The sequence below is a fragment of the Ursus arctos genome, unplaced genomic scaffold, assembly GCF_023065955.2.
Source record: "Ursus arctos isolate Adak ecotype North America unplaced genomic scaffold, UrsArc2.0 scaffold_4, whole genome shotgun sequence".
Classification (NCBI taxonomy): domain Eukaryota; kingdom Metazoa; phylum Chordata; class Mammalia; order Carnivora; family Ursidae; genus Ursus; species Ursus arctos.
In genome coordinates this window covers 52,983,543-53,009,160 of record NW_026623056.1, presented here as the reverse complement: position 1 = coordinate 53,009,160, position 25,618 = coordinate 52,983,543, and the positions used below count along the sequence as shown (strand labels likewise).

At 33.8% G+C, this 25,618-nt stretch overlaps 1 long non-coding RNA gene across 1 annotated transcript; it reads right to left on the bottom strand.

The window, feature by feature from the left end:
• Nucleotides 1-727: 727 nt before the first annotated feature.
• On the bottom strand, nucleotides 728-24,368 carry LOC130542631 (uncharacterized). The gene is made up of 3 exons (XR_008957301.1): nucleotides 24,287-24,368; nucleotides 1,884-2,024; nucleotides 728-888 (listed from the first exon to the last, which is right to left on the bottom strand). It is a non-coding gene; the product is annotated as an uncharacterized LOC130542631 (long non-coding RNA).
• Between the last annotated feature and the right edge of the window lie 1,250 nt (nucleotides 24,369-25,618).

The following is a 25,618-nucleotide window of genomic DNA, read 5'->3' as shown; positions in this document are numbered from 1 at the left end:
TTCCTAATCCCATGCTTTTCTGATAACGTCCTTTCTAGAATAGGAAAAAAAAAGAGAAGTTAATTGCTTAAAGTCTGAAAAATGCTTTTCTTTGAACTCAATGAAGCACAAAGATAAATAGTGTATTACTAAAGGGAATTTAGCTCTATTTACTACTGCTTGTAGTGTGAAATTGGCTGTTTGTGATCTCTAAAGACTTGCTTTCTTTTCAAAACATTGTATGCTAGCTCTGACTATAGAGAAAGATGAAAATGTAAAAAGAATTTAGATTAAGGGACATTCCTTTAGTTAAACAGTTTTTAAATGGTTCTGTTTTGGTGTTTTGGTGTTGTGGATTTTATAAAAACCTTAATTGATGGCTTCCCAAGTAATAATATACTCTAGTATATTTCACCATGTCTTTTTTTCCCATTCTTTCATTTATCATCCATATACTTATTTAATGATTATTTATTGTGCTGCATTTTTTTTGTTTTCATTGTCTATGTGTATTTTGAAAAATTTTAACTAAGAATATACAATCTCTTTAAAATCAGTATTTAGTTTTATCACAACCCTCTAGCCTCTAAACATGGCTCTTGACACGATTTAGAGCCGAAAATATATTTTCATATGGTTTTGTCATTGAGAAAAACACAAAATGTGTTTTACAAATAATATAAAAATCTTACACAGCTGAAATATGTTTTGAAGTATTTATTTTACTATATAACAAGAATGATCTTAGAGGGGCGCCTGGGTAGCACAGTCATTAGGCGTCTGCCTTCGGCTCAGGGTGTGATTCCCGCATTCTGGAATCGAGTCCCACATCGGGCTCCTCCGCTGGGAGCCTGCTTCTTCCTCTCCCAGTCCCCCTGCTTGTGTTTCCTCTCTCGCTGCTGTCTATCTCTGTCAAAAAATAAATAAATAAATAAATAAATAAATAAATAAATAAAATCTATCTTTATATATATTTAAAAAAAAGAATGATCTTAGAGTACTTATGTACGTTTTTCTGTGAATTCTAAGTTGGTGATAGATATATATATAAGATATATATATATAACATATATATATATTTAATTAACCATGGAGATAGGAAATCAGTAGATTACATCTTTTTAACCATCTGTATATTGGTATTCCATCAAGTGCAAGATTAAATGTTATTCCCTTTAGCTTAATGTTGCATTATTGTGTCACTCTTTTTAGTTCCTTGAAGAAAAGAATTTACCACCTTTCTTTGTTGTCCAATGTTTCTTAGGAAAAAATTTAAATACATAAAAAAGTTAAAGGACTGATACAAAGGTCAAACACTATTTTATACATATACATATATATATAATGACTATCAGGTTTATATTTGTCTATAGGTAGGTTGACTTATTTGAAAGCAAATTTCAGAGCTAAGGTGTACATAAAATGAGTTGCTTCTGCCCATGATTGAATAACTGACATCTCCTACAAGCAAGACTTTATGCTAGGCATAATACAATATAACTACTGAAAATCAGTGCAAGTTTAATTTAACATATTAAATTGGTAATTATGAATATATAATTCAAATTTTAATACTACCTTCACAGGTATGACATAGTCCTAAAAAATAGCTCCTGTTTATTATTTAAACCCCTAAGACATTCTTTTATGCCTAATCATCATCACCTATTCCTAACTATCTAAATTCTAATGTCTGATGAAAAAAATCTATGATTCATCCATAGAACTCGACTTCTTCTGTTTCCTGTATCATATATACTTGCTAGAATTTATTTCAAATATTAAAAACTTATATTGAACAGCTTTGCTTTGTCTCATAAGTTATTATCTACTTTATGGTGAAAATGAACTTAACAAAATCAATTTATAAATAGTGGAGAAAATACATAATAATATATACTTACAGGCATTGAAATGGGACAAGTGCATCCACCTATGCAAGGTATCAATTTGAGTACATTTCCAACTGTAAGAATTCATTATATTGCATTGAGAAAGAGCCATTCAAATGTCAACTTCTCTTAAACTCAGAAGCTGAGTAGTTCCTAAGAGATTTGACAGAAGTGGGTAAAAGAGATAAACAAAATCAAACAGACACACAAAAAAAGTCACAATCAGGCAGCCTATAAATATTATTGGAAAAAAAAATCTAGGTCACTGAAGAAGTATATTTTCTTTAGGGTACTGAGTCGTATTTCTATTTCTCAGTGGTTATAACAAATAATGATAATAAGGAATACATGCATTACCCAAAGAATCCATTAATTTTCACAAATAAATTTGGAGTACTATACTAAATAAATTTTAAGATGTGGATTACATAAAATCAACTTAAATTTCCAACCTTGAATAAAACTGTCAAACCAAATAGAAATTCAAAATAACAACTATAAAAAAAGAAAACAAAGTAATTATAGAATCAAGTGTACTTTTGCTTATCATACTATGTTACAGAAAACATTTATTTAAGAATAAACAGATGGGAAGGCAGAATCTCAACAAACCTGGTGGGACAAGAAACACTTAAGTTTTAGTCATTATTTTTCTAGCAATTATTCCAAGGCATGTTTTATTTTTTTTTTATTTTTTTATTATTTTTTAAAGATTTTATTTATTTATTTGACAGAGATAGAGACAGCCAGCGAGAGAGGGAACACAAGCAGGGGGAGTGGGAGAGGAAGAAGCAGGCTCATAGCGGAGGAGCCTGACGTGGGGCTCGATCCCACAACGGCGGGATCACGCCCTGAGCCGAAGGCAGATGCTTAACCACTGTGCCACCCAGGCGCCCCGGCATGTTTTATTTTTAACACAGTAGTTTTCATGTTTAGTGATTTCTTATTCTTTTTTACTGGGAATTTGGAACACTGAGCTTCAATCTTCTTCCACTGAATAACAAAGCTGATTAGCCAATCATTTCAATAAGAAGTATAAAACATGGAAATTCTTTTTATGTAATCAAATGTGTGGGAAGAATTCAATGTCTGTGGTAATGGATGGTACATTTTGTTTTTAAAAATTTAGGAAGCCATAAGATGAACATGTCCGGTCAAAGTTCAGGAAATGTGTGCTATGGAAAAGCTGGCTTTAACTGAGGTAATCAGATACATGCATTTATACATGCTTCCATATGTAACACTGAGGAATACAATTTAACTGGAAATTGGAATTAAAAAAGGAAAAAATAGAACCGAGCTGGATTTTGAATCTGAACCATATCTTGTTCATTTTTTCTCTTCAAAAGAGGAAAATTTTAAAGAAGAGTTATTTTAAGCTAAAGAAACTATCAAATTGAAAAACTCAGCCACTGAGGAAGAACAATTTTCCCTGAACAGAGAACTGTGCTTTGTCCACGCTGGATGTATGATTTGGGGGGGGTGTGTGTGTGTGTGTGTATCTAAGATCTGCACTGTAAATATAGACATAGGAGACCATTGGATTTGAAGAAAGATACCACCAGTACAGAGAAAGAATGACCGAAAAACAGAATGGAAAGTAGTGTCAAAAGTTAAAAAGGGAACCATATATGATATAACAGAAAAATAACTTTGAAACATTTGAGTTAAGTGTCCAGTATATAAACATCCATGTGATTTCAGGCTGTTTTTACTGAGAATCACAGACACGCTAAGAGGTGCAACCACCTATCAAATGCATATGTCTTCTTTCTGCAACATTCCTGCTTTATATTTGAAAACCTTTGGTGATACCAACTTGTCACTCCTCCACCCTTTCCAGTAGGATGGAAAACAACTGTCTTCATGGATTGCCAAAAATTGGTTAGTTTCTATAAGAAAGATTCAAAACAAGCTGAAAGACGGTGCCATCACACGGAAAAGTCTGAATCTTTGAGAAGACAGGTGTTTCAAATTACACATACAAAAGTTTTTGCAACTCTCCATATTCAGGTGTGTCTGTTTTCCACCTCTACTGTTACTCACTGTATTAGGTTCTCCAGAAAAAGAGAACCAACAGAATGTGTGTACATGTACACAAACACAGAGCAGGGCGGTTTGGGGCGGGGGGCAGATATATTAAAGTGGTTCGTGCAATTGCGAGGCTGGCAAGTCTATAACACACAGGCTGGAGACCAGGAAAGACTCAATGCAGCATTTCAGGACTAAAGGCCATCTGCTGGTAGAATTCCTTCATTTTCGAGAAAAGGTCAGTTTTTGTTCTATTAAGACCTTCAGTGATTTGGACGAGGTCCACCAACATTATGGATAGTATCTGCTTTACTCAAAAGTCCACAGATTTAAACATTAATCTCATTCAAAATACACCTTATAGAAACATCCAGAAAAATCTTTGATCAAGTATCTGGGCAACATGCCAGCCAAACTGACATAATATTAACCATCGCACTCCTCTTATTCCACTTATTATCTTTCAGAATCATAATTATATGAATAGGGGAGTTCGATCTATTATTTAGTAGATTTGGAATATAATTGAGAGTTGTTATTCTAAGATAATGTTTTTTATCTTTTTCCCAACAGCTCAAACCCTCAAAGCATGCCAAAGAGGAAAACTAAAAGTGGTGTCCTGATATCTGCACTCTTATTTACTCAACAGAACAGGAAAGCACATCAGGACAACACTGGCCATCTTATTTTTCTTTGGGTCATACTTTGACTCACATTTGTGTGATTTCCTTCATATAATTAAACTGGGGAGATAAAGTAATGGATCTCAATCTTCTTACAGAGTTAGAGAATCTTTTTGTTTTTTCTACACCTTAATATCCTTTTCAATTTTTTCATTTTTCTCCTTAAACTCTCTTATGCTAGCTACCATTAAAACACAACATATTGTTTCTCCTTCTTCGTTACTGATTAATACTTAATATGTGCTAGTCCTGTCTTCTCTAATTTCTAAAGATTGAAGTATCTCAGAATTTAATCATGAGTCTCCTCTTCTCACTCATCACTTCCTTCATAAGAAATCTCTTTTATTGCCATCATTTAAAATTCCATCTACAGAGTAATTCTAACATTACTAGAGCCAGAATTATCTGTGCTTCTATGCACCATACCCACAAAAACAATAGCACACTTGATGTCAGCACTTGGTCATCTCATAAATATCTTAAACTTAACATGTTCGCACATTAAAAATGCTTCTTGGGGCACCTGGGTGGCTTCTGACTCTTGGTTTCTGCTGGGGTCATGATCTCAGGGGTGGTGGGATCAAGCCCTGCATTGGGCTCTGCCCTCAGAATTGGGTCTGCTTCAAGATTCTCTCCCTCTGCCCCTCCCCCCACTCAGGCATGTGTGCTCTCTCTAAAATAAATAAATCTTAAAAACAAATCTCCAGTCTCCCAAACTTCAAATAGATGCTTCATTTACTAGCTAGTGAAACATATTCTTGACACCTCTTCTTCATTTCCCCACATTCAAACCAACACCAACTTTCCCTGAGTTTCTACATCAGTTTATAGATAATAATGATAAATTACCACAAACTTAAGGGCTTAAACAAAACAAATGTATTCTGTTACAGTTCTGGAGGTCAGAAGTCTAAATGAAGTTTCTGGAGGCCGGAAGTCTAAAATCAAGGTGTTGGCAAGCCTGTGTTGCCTCTAAACACTTCATAGAATTCATTTCCTTGCCTTTTCCAGCTTCTAGAGGCTGCCTGCATTCCTTGGTGGGTGGCCCCTTCTGTATCTTCCAGGCTAGCCTTGCAGCATCTCAAATCTCTCTCACCTCTGCTTTCATCATCAATCACCTTCTCTGACTCTGTCTCTCTTGCCTCCGTCTTTTCCTTAATAGGACTCTTGTGAGTTAATCCAATAATTGACTGAACCGCCCAGATAATCCTAGATAATGTTCCCTCTCAAGATCCTTAACTCAATCAGGTCTACAAAAACTCTTCTACTATGTAAACTACCATATTCACAACTGCCAGGAAATAGGATGCAGACGTCTGGTGGGGACGCATTATCCAGTCCACCACAGTCCCTCCGAAATATTTCTCTATCTCTCCTCTTTGTTCCTTTTTACTTATATTTTCCAAGTCCAAGATACCACCACCTTTTCCTGGAATGACACTGGTTTCTGGTTACCATTATTAATTCTTCTAGCACATTTCCCACTTAGTGACCACAATTGGTCTCATTAAAGAAAAATATGATCACCTTACCCTGCTTAAAACTTCTTAACAGCTTGCCATTGCATTTAGGAAAAATTCTGTGAACTTCACCGTGGTTTTGCATAATCTGGCTTCTACTGAAAATCTCATACTTCATCTAATGCTCCTGCTCCCTTAATCACTACACAACAGCTACCTGCCTTCCCATTTAGCCAAACTCATTATATGTTTTTGCAAATGTTTTTACTCTGTAATGTCTTCCCTTGACTCTTTATAATGCAATATGGTAGTGCACAATCTATATTATAAAAACATAATGAAATTACAAGGTCTATATTATCCAGGAGATTTATACCTATAACTTAAACTGTATAGTACTTTGAAAAGAGCTCCAAATGTTTTCCATGTTTCTTCTTTCTTTAAGTTCATTTCAACGCAAACGTAAATCTTCTATAGCAGCACTTTGTCTTCTGTCTTAACAGATGAGCCATTCATCTGCCTTTGTTTTCAGATTCATTCTCCATTCCTCACTTACTGTCCCGTATGGTATAGAAAATCATTCTCCTGATTGCTTTGCAAACTACTTTCCAGCTCTATTAAGTCAATCAGCAGTCCTGGTGGATGTATTGGAGGACAAGAGGAAGGAGAAGCTAAGGTGTTCTTATGCATTACATTGGATAGCATGTTTGGCAGAGACTGAGTCTTCTCCATGGTTCTAGCTTCTATATTTAGCATCTCCATTATATGATGTTTCTGCCAGGTATGTTTCTAACTTCAGTTGTATGACACCAGATCCTGATTTCTGTTAACATTACGTGCTCCTCTTGTTCTTCTAACCATAGGGATAAAGACAGCTTCATTACTGATCATATAAGTTAGGGTTCTCCAGAGAAACAAAATCAATAGAATGTATATACACATAAAATGGATATTTTATATATATATATATATATATATATATATATATATATAATGCATGTATATATACATATATATGTGACATGAATACACAAGGGTATATATAACAGGGGATATATGTATATCCCCATAAAGGCTGACAAATCCCAAGATCTGCAGGTTGAGTTGACAAGCTCGAGATCCACTAGAACCAATTGTATTGTTCCAGTCTGTCTGAAGGCCTGGAGCCATGAAACTCAGAAAGAACCAATGTTTCAGTCCAAAGGCAGGAAAGAACTACTGTCTTATTCAAAGGCCATCAGGCAGGAAGAATTCTCTCCTACTTAGGGGAGGGTCAGTCTTTCCGCTCTATCCAGGCCATCAACTAATTGGGTGAGGCCCACCAGTTTAGTTAGGGCAATCTGCTTTACTATCTACCAATTTAAATGTTAATCTCATTTAAAAACACCCTCACAGAAACACCCATTATAATGGGTCCTTTGTGGCTCAGTCAAGTTGACACACAAAATTAACTATCATACTGCTATTAGTTATTTTTTGGTTTCCCTCACCTTATACTCTTTGTATTTGCACGTCTTCTTTCACAAGGAAAAAAAAGGATTACCTGATTTAATTCTTCATTTTTACAAATATAGAATAGTTTTAATTTTCCTGAATAGATCTTGACAGATACAACAGGTTTCCTTTTAAAACGGGTAATTTCCCCTTCCGTATGTTCTAATTACCACCAGCATCTATATTTACCATAATTTATTCACCCTTTTGAAAATGATCCATAATTTGTAAATAAGTGTATAAACATTATTTACTCCTCTTCCCAATTATTTTCTTTGGCAAATCAAGGTATACATTTATGCATTCATTGCCCTTTCCCTCAATGTCCCTTCTTTCTAAAGGAACATTTTGTGTATTTTAGGTTAGGACTCAAGAAACCTTTCTAAATAGTTTCTTTCCTTTTTTCAAAAAAGTCTATTCCTCTGTTCATAAATTGTCTTATCAAGACAGTTGTTTTATAAATTAATGAGTGATTGCTAAGAAAAGTAGCGTAAGTTTTTCTAATAAACTGCTAAGTTCATACACCAAAGACTTGCAAAACCTTAAGTGTTGTTTTATGATAGTATTGTTTTGTTTGAAGAAATGTCTACAAATAAAATTCAGACATGGTAAAACTAGCATCCTAAATTATGTGTTTTGAAATGATTCAGATATAGTTAAATAGAAAAAATTACTCTTTTAATAATACACTTTATCAAAAGAAACTTACAAACAATAAATTAGTGCTATATGTTAAATACATGTAGAATGTGAGTTAGTAAATACAATAAAGAAATGTGATAAAGTTTGGGTTGGCCAGAAAGCTTCTAATTGTCAATGATCAAAACCGTAGTTTTAGTAAGAATTTACTTTGTATCAGGAAGAGGTCACTCATGTTTGAAGTTCAAAAAAGCAATTTTGTATATAAAACAGTCTGAATAGCATGGGATCCAGAAAACAGATTTAACTAGATGTTATCTATAAACAGCAAACATCCAGAATCCTTCTCACAATTAGTAGAGGGCCCACCTGGAACTCTGTTGGGAAGCCTCTTTGTAAATAAAATTCTATAGTAACCTGGTGATTCATAATTATCACATAAAATAAACTCATGTGGAATTGCAATATCATCTTCTAGGCTTAATGTTTTTCAGATTAAATTGTTTATTAGAGATATAGCTAAGCCCAGATGGGCAGGAAAATAGCTGTAGTTCTATAAATACCTCTCCTTATATAAAAGGGTTAAACACTCCTCAAATACTAACGCCTTATGATAGAAATACAGAGTTAAATCTAAAACCAAATCTATTAATATTTGAATAGAAATAATTTGCTCCTTGTACAATTATAAGATTATTGAAAAAAAATTTTTTTAATATTTTAGGTAATTTAGACCATCTTAAAGACTCCCTATAAGTTTTCTATAAAATGTTTTATGAGATACTAACATGATTGGAACATCTATTTTTCTGACAATTGAATGAAATTATCTGATATCAGTAAATCTGATTACTAATTAAATATATTAATATTAATCAGATTTTTTCATTTCTTGACTAATGAGAAATTTTTAATTAAGCTTTTACTTTCTTACTGATTTGAGCACCATTTTTTCCAAGCACATCCTCTAAGGATTATTTGAATACCTGCCATCATATCTACCTTTCTAGTTTCATGTTAATCTTCCTAAAATCAGGGAGCATCCAATGCTCCACAATTCCCATACAATAAGTACAAATTTTCAGTGATTTCTACCATGGGAAATAATTCTTCCCATTCCATATAATCTGTTTCCTCTTCAACTTTTGCTTATCCTCTATCTCTTTATCCAGTTTTGAACCAGGAGTCTTTGTGAGACATATGATAACCAGGCCTATCTCCATCCTTTTCCTTTCCTACAGAGTACCTGACACCTGCTGGCTACATCATGTTCAGATTTTATATCTTAACCCAGTTATGGTTGCAGTAAAATATGAAAATTAGTAAAAGCGAGTCTCCTTGTACTGTCCTGAAGAAATTTGCATCTAGAAGATGAGAAAATAACCTCATATAGGAAGCAATATGAAAAATATTTAAAATAATAGAAAAGTGGTTGACAATGTGTGCCCTGTATGCCCTAAAGAAGCTCAAAAAAAGTTCAAAGAACAAGACAGTTATTTCCTTCTACTTCCAAAAGAAAATCAAAATTTAGATTGACCAAGAAAGGAGTTCAGTTCTAAATAAGGAAGAAAGTGTGTGTGTACATTGTTAAGGAAGGGATATGTATTCAAATACCCACAGTTAAAAGGTAACTGGCAACCAGTTACATGCCCAAATACCTTCTTCCAGCACCCAAATAGTTAAGTGGCATCTAACTAAGCAGTCTTTTATTTTCACATCTAGTCTAAACATTATTATCTAACAATTCACTTCCTATAAAATATCATCACTATGAGTCAAGCTTTGATTGGGCTACTGAAAGCCAGTTAAAAGATTCACTGTTGATACATATTGTCAATTTGCCTCTCAAATATGTTTTATAAAATAGGGATGATTTTGCATTTGATGATGACTTTTTAGATACAACTTCAAAAAACAATCAATGAAAGAAATAGATTAGACTTCATTAAAATTAAAACTTCTATTCTGTGAAGATGTTGTCAAGAGAATGAGAAGACAAGCCGCAGACCAGGAGAAAACATTTGCACAAGGCATATCTGATAAAAGGCTATTATCCAAAATATAAAAAGAACCATGAAAATTTAACAATAAGAAAATAAAAATCCTAATTTAAAAAGTGGGCAAAAGATCTGAACGGATGCCTGACAAAGAAGATATACAGATGTCAAGTAAGCATATGAAAAGAAGCTCAACATCAGATGTCATTAGGGAATGACAAATTGAAACAATACTGAGATACCACTACACACCTACTAGAATGATCAAAAACTGAAACATTTACAACACCAAGTGCTAGCGAGAATATGGAGCAACAGGAACAATGTTCACACAAAAACCTACACACAGATGTTTAGAGTAGTTTTATTCATAATTGCCAAGACTTGAAAGCAACCAAGAGGTTCTTCAATAAGTGAATGGATAAATAAACTGTGATATATCCAGACAATGGAATATTATTCAGGGTTGAAAAAATGATCTACCAATCCATGAAAAGACATGGAGGAAACTTAAATGCACATTACTAACTGAAAAAAGTCAATCTGAAAATATTACATACTACATGATTCTAACTATAGAGCTTTTTGAAAAAGACAAAACTATGGAGACAGTTAAAAAAAAATTAGTAGTTTCCAAAGGTTAGGAGGGAATAAGAACCCAGAAGTTTTTAGGGCAGTGAAAATACGCTCTGGGATACTATATAGGTGAATGCATGTCATTTGTCAAAACCCACAGAATATGCAACACAAAGAATGAACCCTAATGTAAACTACAGACTTGGATGATAATGAAGTGTCACTGTAGCCTCATCATTTGTAACAAATATACCACTTTAGTGTAAGATATTGATAGTGGGGGAGGCTCTCAATGTGTGGGGTTAGGAGGAATGTGGCAAGTCTTGATTTGGCTGTGAACTTAAAACTGTTTTAAAAATAAAGTCTATTTTAAAAAATTAGACCCAAACTAAGTGAGTTACTATCTCCACATACTGAACTCTCTAGTGTGATTTTTCTTGAAATATATGGACTATTGATAAAAAAAAAAAGTCATAATTATTAAGGCATTCAATTTATGATTTCGGCCTAACCAAATGGTGACTGATATGTGTGAACGAAATGTAAATGCATTAAAAAAAAAGAGAGAGAGGGAACCAAACCATAAAACTGACTCTTAACTATACAGAACAAACTGAAAGTTGCTGGAGGGGACATAGGCAGGCAGATAGGCTAAATGGGTGATGGATATTAAGGAGCGCACTTGTTGTGATGAGCATTGAGTGTTGCGTAAATGATGAATCACTAAATTCTACTCCTGGAACTGATATTACACTATATGTTTACTAACTGGAATTTAAATAAAAACTTGAAACTAAAAAAAAAAAAAAATTAAATGCATTTTTAGAAATAAATGTTCCAAATAGCTAGTCACTATGAAAATAAATTAAACTAATAATATCCAAGTCACACATTGTAATTTTGATAAAAAGAAATATAGAACCAGTTTGTTATTGTTTGTGTTTTCATGGATTGATGCTAAATATTTGTTTGTTTTTTCTTATTAAGACATTTATTCTTAGTTTGTGTTTGGTCTACTTTCATAGTTTTCCCTTGGAATATGATTAACATTTTGTTATCCATACACTTCTACTATATCTGTATTTATTGTTATTGATCCATTTTGTCAAAAGAAAGTAATTCATAGTTGGGCTTGCTTTTCCATGAGTGCTTTTTCCTTTTCTATTGTTTCCTTTTCTCTCATCACTCCCATTGTTTTGTTTTTTCCTTTGTAATCTGAATTTGTATATTCAGTTGTTCTGCAAAACTTTCCCTTCCTCTCTCTCTCTCTCTTTCTTTCTTTCTCCTATTACAATGGTTCAAGTACTTCTGTGTCATCTGTCCAATCAAGAAAATTATGAATCGTACTTAGAGGACTCCAGTGCAATGGGTGAGTCCTTACCCAAACATGCCATTTAGTCCAATCTGTTAACAAGCCTGTGCAATCTACTAGAATTTCTGATTAGCTTCTTTTTTTTAAAAGATTTTATTTATTTATTTATTTATTTATTTATTTATTTATTTATTTATTATTTGACAGAGAGAGAGAGAAAGAGAGCACAAGAAGGGGGAGCAGCAGAGGGAAAGGGAGAAGAAGGCTCTGTGCCAAGCAGGGAACCCGATGTGGGACTCGATCCCAGGACCCTGGGATCATGACCTGAGCTGATGGCAGACACTTAACAGACTGAGCCACCCAGCCGTCGCTCTGAATAGCTTCTAATGGAAACATAAATAAAAGTGGACAGACCAGGATTATCAGCTTTCTGAGGAATATCTGTAATATAAAAGAAAGAGAATAAAACCAGCAAGTAGAAGCAATGGAATTCTAAGTAAATAGATTTAATTTAGAAAGGAAAATAAAATTCTAAATAAATATATAACTAATATCACTCTACTGAAAGGGTATATGTTGAGCATATACGCAACATCAGTGATGTTCTAATAAAGCAACAAAGAGAGTCAAAAAGAATTAGAAATTAGAAGCAGGGCAGCAAAAATAAAACATTAATAGAATGAGGACCTCCATTTCCAAGAAGAAGGAGCTGATACACATTTTCTTATTCTACCCTCTAAATACAAATGAAAAGTCTGAATATTACCTAAAAGAAAAATATAAGAAACCATTGACAGGTGGACAGAAGATGAAGGAATCTAGGCCCCCAAAAGCAATATGGTAGGGACTTTTCTTTCTTTTTGCCTCCTATACTTCAGATTTGATACTGACGAAAGTGGAAATTCAGAATTGGGAACAAACTAAAAAAAATTTTAAAGCCCCAACAAAGCCAAAAGATCTGGGAAGTGGTGGTGCAGAATATTTTTAAGAATAACTTTTAAGAATAACTGTTCTAGCTAGCTAAATACCACAGGAGGAAAAACGGTGTCTCTGTTTATAGCCATACCAGCAAAGACTAAGGAGGAAGATTAGACTTCCACACTTACCAGGCTGTAACAAGGAGCCCGAATCCCCTCACCTCCAAGTATGGTGTCAGTGAAGGTAGAGTGGAGAGCTAGGACTTTCATCCCCAGTGGGCTATAACAAGATACTGAGGAACCAGTAGAGATCATGTAGAAGCCTAGATTGCCCCCCACGTCTGGGAGAAAGGAGGGGTACTTCCCTTTCCCTCTGGGGTCATGTCAGAGGGATCTAAAGAATGTGCCCTCACCATTATCCAGTCCTAAGAAGATCAGTTCCACCGTGACTCCTCCCTCTGGTGTCAGGGAAGGTCATGTGGAGACCTATAATGAGGCACTCCTAAACTTCCCAGTAAGGGAACTGTGGGAAGAGGCCTAGTGGTAGGCCAGAATTCTTATCTCACTGATCAATAATGAGGACCCCTCCCTTAAGGTGTCAATAGAGGCCAAGTAGGTAAACTAGCCTTCTACCACCACTTGGCAGTAATAGGGTAGTTACCGCTGCCAGAGATGTGACAGAGAGACCAGCTAAAACAGAAAGGTTAGGGGTGCCTGGGTGGAGCAGTCGTTAAGCGTCTGCCTTCGGCTCAGGGCGTGATCCCAGCATTCCGGTGTTCTGGGATCAAGCCCCATATCAGGCTTCTCTGTTGGGAGCCTGCTTCTTCCTCTCCCACTCCCCCTGCTTGTGTTCCCTCTCTCGCTGGCTGTCTCTCTCTGTCAAATAAATAAAAATAAAAATCTTAAAATAATAAAATAAAATAAAATAAAATAAAATAAAATAAAATAAAATAAATAAAACAGAAAGTTTAAATAAAATCCAGAGTTTTATAACACCCAAATGTCCAGATTTCAATTAAAAATTATTTATCAGACACCAGGAAGATCTCAAACTATAATTTTTTAAAAAGCCACAATCAATTATATATAAACACTAAGATGACAATAAGATTAGAATTATCTGACAAAGATTTTAAAGCAGCTATCATAAAAATGCTTCAGTGAGCATTTATGAACATGCTGGAAACAAATGAAAAAAAAATAGAAAGTCTCAGTAAGGAAGTGTATTATATAAAGAACAAAATGAAAATAAAATAACTGACAAACTAAATTTTAAAAATCTCAAAGGATGGGTTCAATGGCAAAATGAAGAAAACAAAATAAACAATAAGTAAATTGGAAGCTATAACAAAGGGAATCATCCAATCTGAACAATAGAGATAAAAATAGAGGGGAAAAAATGAAACAGACACAGAGATCTGTGAAACTATAACAAAAGATCTAACATTTGTGTTGTTAAAATCTCAGAAGAAGAATGGTAAGAGGACGGGGCTGATAATGTCCTGAATAAATCACGGCTGAAAACTTCCTGAATTTAGCAAGAAATGCAAACCTACAGGTTTAAGAAGTGAGCAAACCCCAAACAAGATAAACCCAAAGAAATCCATCATAGTTCAAGACGAATCATAGTCAAACTTCCAAAAACTAAAATAAAAAGTCGAGAGCAGCAAGATGGAAATGCCTCCTAATAAAGGAGTAGCATTTCAAGTAACAGCAGATTCTTCTTTAGAACTATGGAGAAAGTATCATCAGAGACAGAGAAGTAAGTGACATAACATCTTTCAAGTGCTGAAAGAGAAAAACTAATAGATATTTTAGAAAGAAAGAACAGAGACTAGGGAGTGGGTAGTTATTTGAATAAGTAGTTGAGATGTGTACAATGCGGAAGGAAATGTATGAAACTTTAAGGAGCTCTGAGCAGCTGGGACAGTGAATGTAAAATTATCAACATTAGGCCTAACAGGGCAAAATGTAGAACAAAAAAATAAGAGGAAAATTCTAAATCCTTCCACAAAAAAGAAAGAAGTTTCATATGTCAATGATCAGATATCAGAAGAGCATGAGTTTTCGACACCTATTTTCAGCATCTGTGCCAAAACAAGTAGCTGTATTTCATTTAATGTTTCAAAATAAACAAACAAAAAATTTCAATCACATAAGAATAATAAGCTCACTCAGAAATTAGCCTTCTTAAAATTGCAATTTTTAAAGACCCTTAACCTAAAGTATTATACAGTGTAAATATCTTATAGTTTATTTTTAAATATGGAATTAATATTGTAAATAAGCAATGAGTTATTTTGCACTTTGTAAACATTAGGCGTTTGCTTTATTTGTCAGAAATAAGGTAAATTTGAATATTAAAAAGGTAACAGGTATGATGAAAAATTACTATGACATTTACCCTTGGCAAACAAAGGTAAAGAATACTATTAAAATCAATCGGACGATCAATTCTTATACAGCTATTAGAAAAATAAAAATCTATCAGTTGGAGATAAATGTCATGTCCTAAGGAAGCAAAAAAACATACAATGGTTGAACTTAGTTTATTTTGACTTTATAATTAGTCTTGGGAGCCGAAATTAATGGATTACACTAAAGAAGCCCAAACAAATGCTTAGTCTTAAAGGGACTAAACATAGTTGATAATTAACAGACCAAATAGAGGCCAAAAGACATAGAGCAGAGGTACAAGTGTAAATGACATAGCAATACATTAACATTTTCTTATTTTATATTTATCGTTGCAGTGATAATATTATTGGCTACAGTTCATTTATTTTGCAGGAAACATGTACTCATTCAATAAGAGAACAGCACTGAACATAACTTCATTTAACACTGTTTCAATGATATAACAAAATGAATAGAGAATGTTCTTACTACTATATTATCTGTCTATTCTTTTTGCTGATTTTCCTTTCAAGAATACCTCGTGTTGCTTTAAACACAGACATACATGTATACATACACACATCAACAGATTAACTTACTGAACAATGCAATTGAATTATTGGGAAAATGTTTGCAAATTCTATATTTCATAAAGGGTTAATATCCAAAATATACAAAGAACTCACACAATTCAGTAGTAAAGAAGAAACAGTCTAATTTAAAAATTAGCAGGATATTTGAATAAGCATTTTCCCAAAGAAGACACACAGATGGTCAAAGGCACATGAAAAGATGTTCAACATCACTAATCATTAGAGAGATATAAATCAAAACCACAATGTGATATCACCTCACATCTGTTAGAAAGGCTATTATCAAAAAGATAAGAAATAAGTGTTGGTGAGGATGTAAAAAAATAGTGAACTATTTTGTACTCTTGGTATGAATGTAAATTGGTGCACACACTATGGAAAATAGTCCAGAAGTTGTTCAAAAAATTAAAAATAGGGGCGCCTGGGTGATTCATTCAGTTAATCGGCTGGCTCTTGATTTCGACTCAAGTCATGATCCTAGGGCCCAGTGTCTGGCTCTGAGCTCAGTGAGGAGTCTGCTCCTTCTCCCTCTGCCCCTCCCTCTGCTCTCTCTCTCTCTCTCTCTGTCTGGCAAATAAATAAATCTTTTTAAAAAATTACAAAATAGAACTACCATATGTTCTAGCAATTCAATTTCTGGATATTTATCCAAAGACAATGAAAATACTAATTTGAAAAGATATATGCACCCCCACATTCATTGCTGCACTCTTTGCAGTAACCAAGATGAGGAAAAACAACTTAAGTGTCCATCAGTGGATAGATTGATAAAGAAATTGTGTGCGTGTGTGTATAAGAATAGTCTCTCTCATATGTAGAATTAAAAAAAAAAAGCTCATAGATACATAGACACCGATTGGTGGTTGTCAGAAGTGGGGGAATATGAGGTGGGAAAATAAGTGAAGGGGGTAAAAAAAAACTTGCATGTCTTTGGCAAAGAAAGGAAGAAGAAAGAAAGAAAGAAAGAAAGAAAGAAAGAAAGAAAGAAAGAAAGAAAGGAAGGAAGGAAGGAAGGAAGGAAGGAAGGAAGGAAGGAAGGAAAGAAAAGAAAAGAAAAGAAAAGAAAAGAAAAGAAAAGAAGAAAAGGAAAGGAAAGGAAAGGAAAGGAAAGGAAAGGAAAGGAAAGGAAAAGAAAAGGAAAAAGAAAAAGAGGAAGGAAGAAGAGGGAGGGAGGAAGGAAGGAAGAGAAAAAAATAAGAAACCTAGCATTGCATTTCTTCCTCTGCTTTGAATGTTTTTAACTAACTGATGCTTCAGTTGTGAAAAAGTTATCTATTGGTTTGTCAAATGATTTTAACAACTAGAATTTCAAATAAAATATAAGGGCAACAACCACTCTTCACATTTAACTTTTTGTTATTAATAAAAAAAAAGAATACTTGGTGATGCTTTAAATACAGACATAAGTGTACACACACACACACACACACACCCATAGATCAACTTACTGAACAGTGTAATTGCCATGACATATTCCTCACTCACTTTTTTGTTTCAGAGGAGCAAACTATATAAAAAGAAACCTATTATTAAGCCTTAAAAAATAAATAGTAGTGTATCTTCAAAGTTGACTTTCCTGGGATTATTGATTCTGGTTATAAAAGGAAAAAGAGAGAGTAATAACACACTTTTTGTGCCAATACTGCAATAGTCAACAAGATATACCGCACGCTTTTTTGTTTCGGAATGTTTTTTCATGTCTTTTTTCCATGTCATGGTCAACGGAATTGGCTGGCATAGCTCAGAGAGTCAGGGATTCAAATTTGAAAGCACACTGCACAGCTAGGAATCAATGTTGCCTGGGCAAGAGGATAGGAGGAACCCGATGAAGGAATTCACTCTAAGGAAAAAGTACTTAGAATCTCACAGATTTGGTTCATGATCATTATGTCAAAGTTGAGAAGAAGGATAATTCAAACAGTCAAAAGTGTTTATTGTCTCCATGTCTGTCCTCTAGATAAGTTTTCATGGGCGCATATTTCCGTCACAATGTAAGAATTCCGTATAAACGGAAATAAAAGAAGAAAAACCAAGATTCGGCACTTTGAGTGTTGATGCATCATCACTATTGGTATTAGTAGATTCACTACCTGTGAGAGACTTCTAAACTCAGGCATAGGCATCCTCAACATCAACCGGAAACAGCTGCATCACTACCTTAAATGGATATTCGTGCCACTGTTACCATTGTTACCATCAACATCAGCAGCATGAAAGAACGATTCTGCCTCTGTAGCCTCACACAGAAGACCTAAGGAGTGACAGATATACAGGTATTTCCACATTTTGAAAGCCTGTGTTACACCACTTCGCTTCTATGGAAGACCTACGTTAGTACTTGTTTTCCTTAACTGAAGGAAAGCTGAAGAGGATTTTGATTTTATGAAAAGGAGTGAAAGCAAAAATAGCATTCAGCATTCGTTTTGCAACAAGCCCTTATAGAGGCAGTGCACATCCAAGCAGCAAGAGTGGCCCCGCCAGGCTCCTTCCCCAGAAACTGCACTCAGCATCTCAGCATCAAGCTGCCATAGTTTTCAACTGTGTCAGTTGAGTATCTGGGCTTTATCTTGATTTATTTTGTGCATCTGTGAACAAGATGTGTCCTAAGGTATCAGAAAAGCCTAAGAGAGGTTATTTTGGGGGTTGGGGAACACTCAGACATTTTTCCATATAAATTAATGGTAATTGCTTCCACACTTTATGCTATTTTGGCTTATGAAAGTTTTCATAGGAACGATCTACTTTCAGATAGCAGGGGAAATCTGTAATATGGCAGGTGAGAAAACTAGATCATGAAGCACAGGTGAGTTATGGTTACAAGTTTCTAGGAACAATTTGTAATATTATCTCCTAACTGATACGTACTGGGAATAAAAAGGAGTACAGTGAAAAATTTGAGAAACCTGGATTTGTTACCTGGTTCATTAAATAAGAGCAACGATTAACAACTTTACTTGGAAAAAAATTTCATGTTTTCTTGAGCAGTCAGTGAAAAGTATGACTTCATTACCCAAAATGTACCTGAACATCAGAAAAGATCTGAAATACATAGTAATTATAAACTGGTCAAGATAACCAAGGAGGAGGCTTAGCTCAAAGAAAAGTATATCAAAATGACTCTATCATAATGATATTGTTACCCAGTAAAAAAGGCATTCTTTTTTCTTTCTTTTTTATTTTACTGGGGGGGGGGGGCAGCCAAGTGTTAGAATTCTAGGAATATATTACAAAATAAAACATTAGTAACAAAGCATATATATATATATAATGTTCTCATGTGGTAAAGCATTTCAAATCTGTTTAGTAGTGCACAGATATGAAATGTTTCACTGGCTTTCCAAATCTTTGAATTATCAACTCTGTTCTGTTAACACAAGAAATGACCATATGTTATAACTGTGAACTTTTAAGAATAAAACTGGCTTCCACCCTGCTTATCCCCAACTCAGTCACATACATATGACAGGCTACTTTCTGTTACATACCCCCATCCTTGCCAGTGTCAACCTAGCAATCATAGATATTTTCTTAAGCATCTTTCTAAAGGACTAATGCTGGGCTGATAAAGACAAAAAAAAATTGAACTGCACATATTCATATCATTTTGACCTGAGCTAAATTAGTAATCATACCTTAAAGGTTTCATCATTTCCAAGGTCTCTGCTACACAATTGTTATTTGTGTTATATTATTCTTATTTTCTTCATATTATATTGGTGAAATAACAAAATAACAGACTATTAAAGCATTTATCCATCCACCTTTCATTCAAAATAGATTCATAGAGCTTTGAAGTTTTATGAAACAATTACTTTGTTCAGGTGTTCATACAAAATATAAGTTGAAAACATATATATTAGTTTTACTGTCATAAATATGCTCTGGAAAGAGATAAATCAGCAAGTATATCTGGATACATTTTATAAATTATGGACTATTTCATATATAAAGTGTTGATCTCACTCATATCTCTATTTGCAAAGAAAGATGAGAAATGTTGTTCTTTAATCTTCAAAATAAAATGCAATAAATCACAAGGAAGCTTGTGCAATGTTAACAAAATTTTGTGATTTTAGATAAATTAGATAAAAATTTCTGAATAAATTTCATCAGAAATTTGAACTATATTTTGGTGGTATTTATTTTTAAATCTCTGACAGCAAACTCATAACCACTTTCTACTCCTAATCATAATGTGCCCAATCTTTTAAATGCCAGACTAAGTTTCAATGAACCACATCAAAATAAAATGGCATTAGTTTGAATTCTGACCCTAAGGAAATGCCCTTAAAATGTGATTTTAGGAGCTTCCCCTCATTAGTTTAATGAGTGCTACTGCACTTTGTCTCAGTTGACTCTTTTCATAAATAACTCCTGCCCAGCTTAACCCTTTCTTGAACTACCCTTCAATCATTTGCAGGCAGTTAGTGGCTTTAACTCCTATTTTTGTCACTGATGATTAGTACATACCGCTGAGCTTAGCCAATTAAGCAATGATATATTTTCATGAATCACCAATTTCAATCACAGTATATGCTAAAGGAAAACATTATTTTTTATATACTTCATTACACCACAAAGTTACCAGTTTTAATATTTAAGTTTTGGGACTTTCCCATATATTGTAAAAAGATGGCTATTTGTATGTTTATTCTTTTACATCTTACAGGAGTATAGACAAAGTGATTTCAAAAGATTCATAAAAAATTCCATTCTTTCCTACTTCGATGTATCAATAACTCTTATCAAAAATATACTGTATTTTTATCATGTCCAAATTCAATATATGTGTTGGAAAATGCCAACATTTTCACACAATGCAAATATCATAAAAAAATCTAAAGGTTCTTGCAATGAAAGTTTAAACACGTGGCTTTTTGAAGCAATGACCACATTTTATTTACTCTTACTAATTTGCCCAATAAGACTAGAACCAATACTTTATGCACCTTTATTTTATGGAAACTGAGTATAAAAAGAATATAGATTGGCAGAGCATTTAAGGTGACATTTGAGAAAGAAATAAAGAACAAACAGCATGAGGACAGAAAGAGTTTGGATACTGAGGGAAAATAAAACATATTTAGGTAGAGAATGTAAGCAAGGGATAAAATGGTAGCAATTGAACAGGTAGGCCAGTTGAATCTCACTGATCATGATACGTAGTTTAGTTTTTTTCTTTTTTTGTTTATTTGTTTGTTGTTGTTTCAAATATTTTATTACTTATTTTAGAAAGAGATAGAGAGCATGAGCAGGGTGAGGAGCAGAGGGAGAGAGACAAGCAGGGCTCAATCCCACAACCCTAAGATCATGACCTGAGCCAAAATCAAGAGTTGGACACCCAACTCACTGAGCCACCAGGTGCCCCTAGTTTTTTCTTTTAATCCAATGAAAATCCATTGAATAGGATAATAACATAAATTGATTAACATTCTACAAATATTTTAGGGAATATCTAAATGTAATTATTTCCCTGTGATTTTATTTTGGGAAATGGTCCATAGGACTTCAGGAGAAATGTTAAGATGGCCTGGATGAATTAGAAGGTTGGAGAAATGGCAAGCATAGAAACAGCAAAACAAAACAAAATAGAAAACCAGCCTGAAAGGTTACTACAGTATATAAGAAATGAGATCATGATAAATGATACTTTGGCCTATCATGGTGGCATCAGAAATAGATAGAAATGGATAGATTTAAAAAATATTTTTAAAGTAATGACAGAGGATTTGCTAGTAGGTTGAATTTGGAAATGAGAAAAAAACTCAAGTATGACTCATAGATTTTGTTGTGAGCAATTGTGTGGTGACACTTATGAGGTGTTCGTTCTTTCCATGCATTTCATACAAAAAAAGTTTAACTTGACATTTCTTTAAATAAAAATAGAACAGAGAAAATAAGTTTTGGGGAACAAAATGAGATAATTTATTTTATTTTTCTGTATTCTAAAATGATCAGAACGAGAACAATATGATCTGATATGATGATACTCAGATTCAGTTTATTCTGATGGAATTATCATATCTCAATTAGCACAGTTGAGTTAGCTAGAAAACAAATAAATGTATCTATATACAATGGATGTAAATCTGTCAAGTTTTTTCAGTCACACATTCAATCATTTTATATTGAGAATCCAATAATCATGTGGTTCTTTCCATTAATTACTGAATTTGTATTGCTCTAAGAAATTTGCAATTACCTTTAGGTTATTATTTTTCTCATGTTTCCAAATAGGGAGAAATCACAGGTGCCAAGAGGTATTTAATTTTAAGTGGGGAATCATGAGGGAGAAACAAGAGCTGCTAGTTGGAAAAAGAATAGAAATCAATTATAAAGTTAAATGTTAATGCACTTAAGTAGAGGAGATACAGAGGAAAGTCAGAGACGAAGAAGGAAATGCAAAATTTTTAAAGAGCATGGCGATGGGCAGTTAGCAGCAGTCAGGTTTCACACACAAAAAGATGTAGACTATAACGATGATGTGCCAAAATGACAGGTGTGACAGGCACAAATCAGTAATGGAGATATTTAGAGAGGTGTATTATAGCTGTAGGCAAAATTTTGAAATAGGCCAAGTTGGTTTCCAGTGCCCTTTCACCTCCCTTCCAGCATCCCTGGGTCCAACTTGAAGCACTCAGTGCCCTCAGCCTGACCTCTTGATATATATGCTTTCCCTGTTCCGATGTCCATGCAAGTCAGCAATTTTTGGTCAACACTCCATAACTGATGCAGTAAATTTACCTAGCTTCTGTTACATTCATTCATGCCCCGACCCTTTCATGACCAACTAATTCAGGAATGTACACCTATTGTTGCTAAAAGCTGCATGTGTTAGCAATCTAAACATCTTATTTCTGTCAGGCTTCACATATCCAGAGACAAAATAATAACTGGTCTTAAAGAATGATGATTAGAGCAGGATATGAGAACAGAATGTCAATCTAGCTGGTGAGATTATCTGTAGCAGGCTGGCTTTTGGAGAATGCAGGAATTATATCAGCTAGATGTTTGCTGAGTATACATGTACATAACAGTAACCAATAAAATATCATCATATTCCATTGTGTACCTGTCCAATTAAGGACAATTTATGGCAAAGGTGTAATTTGTAAGTTCTACTTTTTCAATAGTCTATCTGTGGTAAAATGAATTAATGAAAAACACAGCAATAGAAAGGATTAGTAGAAATTTTCCTAAGGATAATCAAAGTATATTCAGAACTTTTAAGAAAAACTTCATTTGTACTAATCCAAATGTATCATTTTAGTAAAGATCATATTTTACACTGAAACCATTTATTTAATAACATGTATTTACCAAGCAAGCATGTAATTCCAAGTTTATTTTCTCCAACTATTGTAACATAATAACCAACACTGAGACACATGTGCATAATTGAATAAATAAAATAAAATCGTACGTCAATACCTTACAGAATAACACATTATGTTGTGCTAAGAAACCCTGTAAATACTATTACTGTGCAAATCAAAATATAATTAAATCACACCTTTAAAAATGCATTGTATATGGATTTCAATATAGTAGTGAAGAAAACAGACATTATTAAATAAGTAAATAAAATTTTCATTAACTGTAGCAAAATAGAATAAATATGTTAAATATTTGACAAACTATAATGACAAAGTCAACATAACCATTATATAAATTAGCCTTATCTTTATCAATAAATTCTTTTTTTAAAATCATAATAATTTAGTTTTAAAATTGAATTGTCCAATTAGTTTGAGTTCTTTATTATTTAAATGGTTCTACAAAATATAAAGCTATAGTACATATTTAGTCCTTAGAAACTGTTTCTTACAAAATTTAACGTATTATTCAGATAAGCGTTTACATAAGCCTCAGTGATCTATTCATAATAAATGAAAAACAGGGGAGTGGGGTGGGAGAGAAAGAAGGAGCTTGTGTAGTGGCAGATAGTGTGTGATATAATTTGCAAAGGAGAGAAATACTTCTTAAAGTAGTGTGTGATCTAGATAAGGATATTTCCAAGCAAAGTGTTGAATGTGCCACCTACTTTCTTCTTGGTTATAGTAACATGTGAGAGAATGATTTTTAAAAAGAAAAAAAAAAAAAAAGATTTGTTGAACATAAGGGAACAACTATCTCCAGGTTTGAAAATTCCCAGGCTCTCCAGGTGGCAAAACACATTAAAATTAAGCAGTTTCATCTGAGCAGAACAAAATCCAAGGCACATTCAGGAAAACACATTGTATTAATTTTCTATTTCTGCTGTAACAAATTACCACAAACATAGAGCTTTTAAACAATACAAATTTATTATCTTACATTTTGGAGGTCAGAAGTCCAAAATGGGTCTTACAGGACTGAAATCATGGTGTCACCAATGCTGCATTTCTTCTGGGAGCTCTACGAGATAATCTGTTCCTTGATTTTTTTAGCGTCTAGAGCTGTCCACTGTTCTTGCTCATAATAGCTACATCACTCTGACTTCTCGTTATGTCATCACATCCCCTTTTCTGAACCTGACCCTTCCAGATATTTTATAAAAACCTGCATTATTACACTGGGCCTACCAATATAATCCAGGATAATCTCCCTATCTCAAAATGTTTCACTTAATCATGTCTGCAAAGTCCCTTTTGCCATGTCAAGTAAGATAGTCACAGGTTTCAGGGACTGAGACAAGGACATTTTTGCAAGGTGTTATTCTGTTGTCTATTAATATACAGTCTAATAATAAAACCAAGGATCTGACTGTTAAATCCTTTGTTAAAATCTCAAGCACACCTAGGGCAATGCCTCTGACAACTGATATGACAAGTAGTAGCTTCTAAGAATGCAAGGCAGTATTGCTCAGCAGCCTAAGCAGAAGCACATGTGGAAATGTATTGATCTTAAAGTGATTTGCAGGTGTGGCTTTTGTTTAGTGAATTTAACCCAATAACATTCACAAAAGACCCATTAGAGTTTTAAGAGAATTGCATTGTACTGCCAGCTTAAACTGAAAGAGACAGTGACAGAACCAGATGAAAAAATTCTACCAACAATGCAGAAGGGTTTTCTTTTCTCCATATCCTCACCAATACTTGATATATCTCATTTTCTTGATGGTGGCCATTCTAACATGTATGAAGTAATATTTCACTGTGGTTTTGATTTGCATTTCCATGGTGATTAGTGATTTTGAACATCTTTCCACGCACCTGTCAGCCATTTAGGTGTCTTCTTTGGGAAAACGTCTATTCAGTTCCTCTGCCCATTTTTAAATTCAATTGTTTGGTTTTGTTGTTGTTGTTATTGAGTTGTATTAGATCCAAATATATTTTGGACATTAACCCCTTATCCAATATATGAATTGTAAATATTTTCTTCCATTCTGTAGGTTGTCTTTTTATATTTTTTTTTTTTTTTTTTTTTTTGCTATGCAAAAGCTTCTTAGCTTGATACATGTGATGAGCTAGAGGTGTTAGCTATGGCAGTGGTGGTAATCATATTGCAATGTATAAATGTGCCAAATCAACATGTTGCACATCTTAAATTTACACCATGTTATATGTCAGTTATATCTCAATTTTAAAAAAGAAAAAAGTCTGTTGGAAACAAAAAATTCTGTAGGTAGTAAGCAAAATGAAGAAAGCCCCTCAGCAGCAAACATGG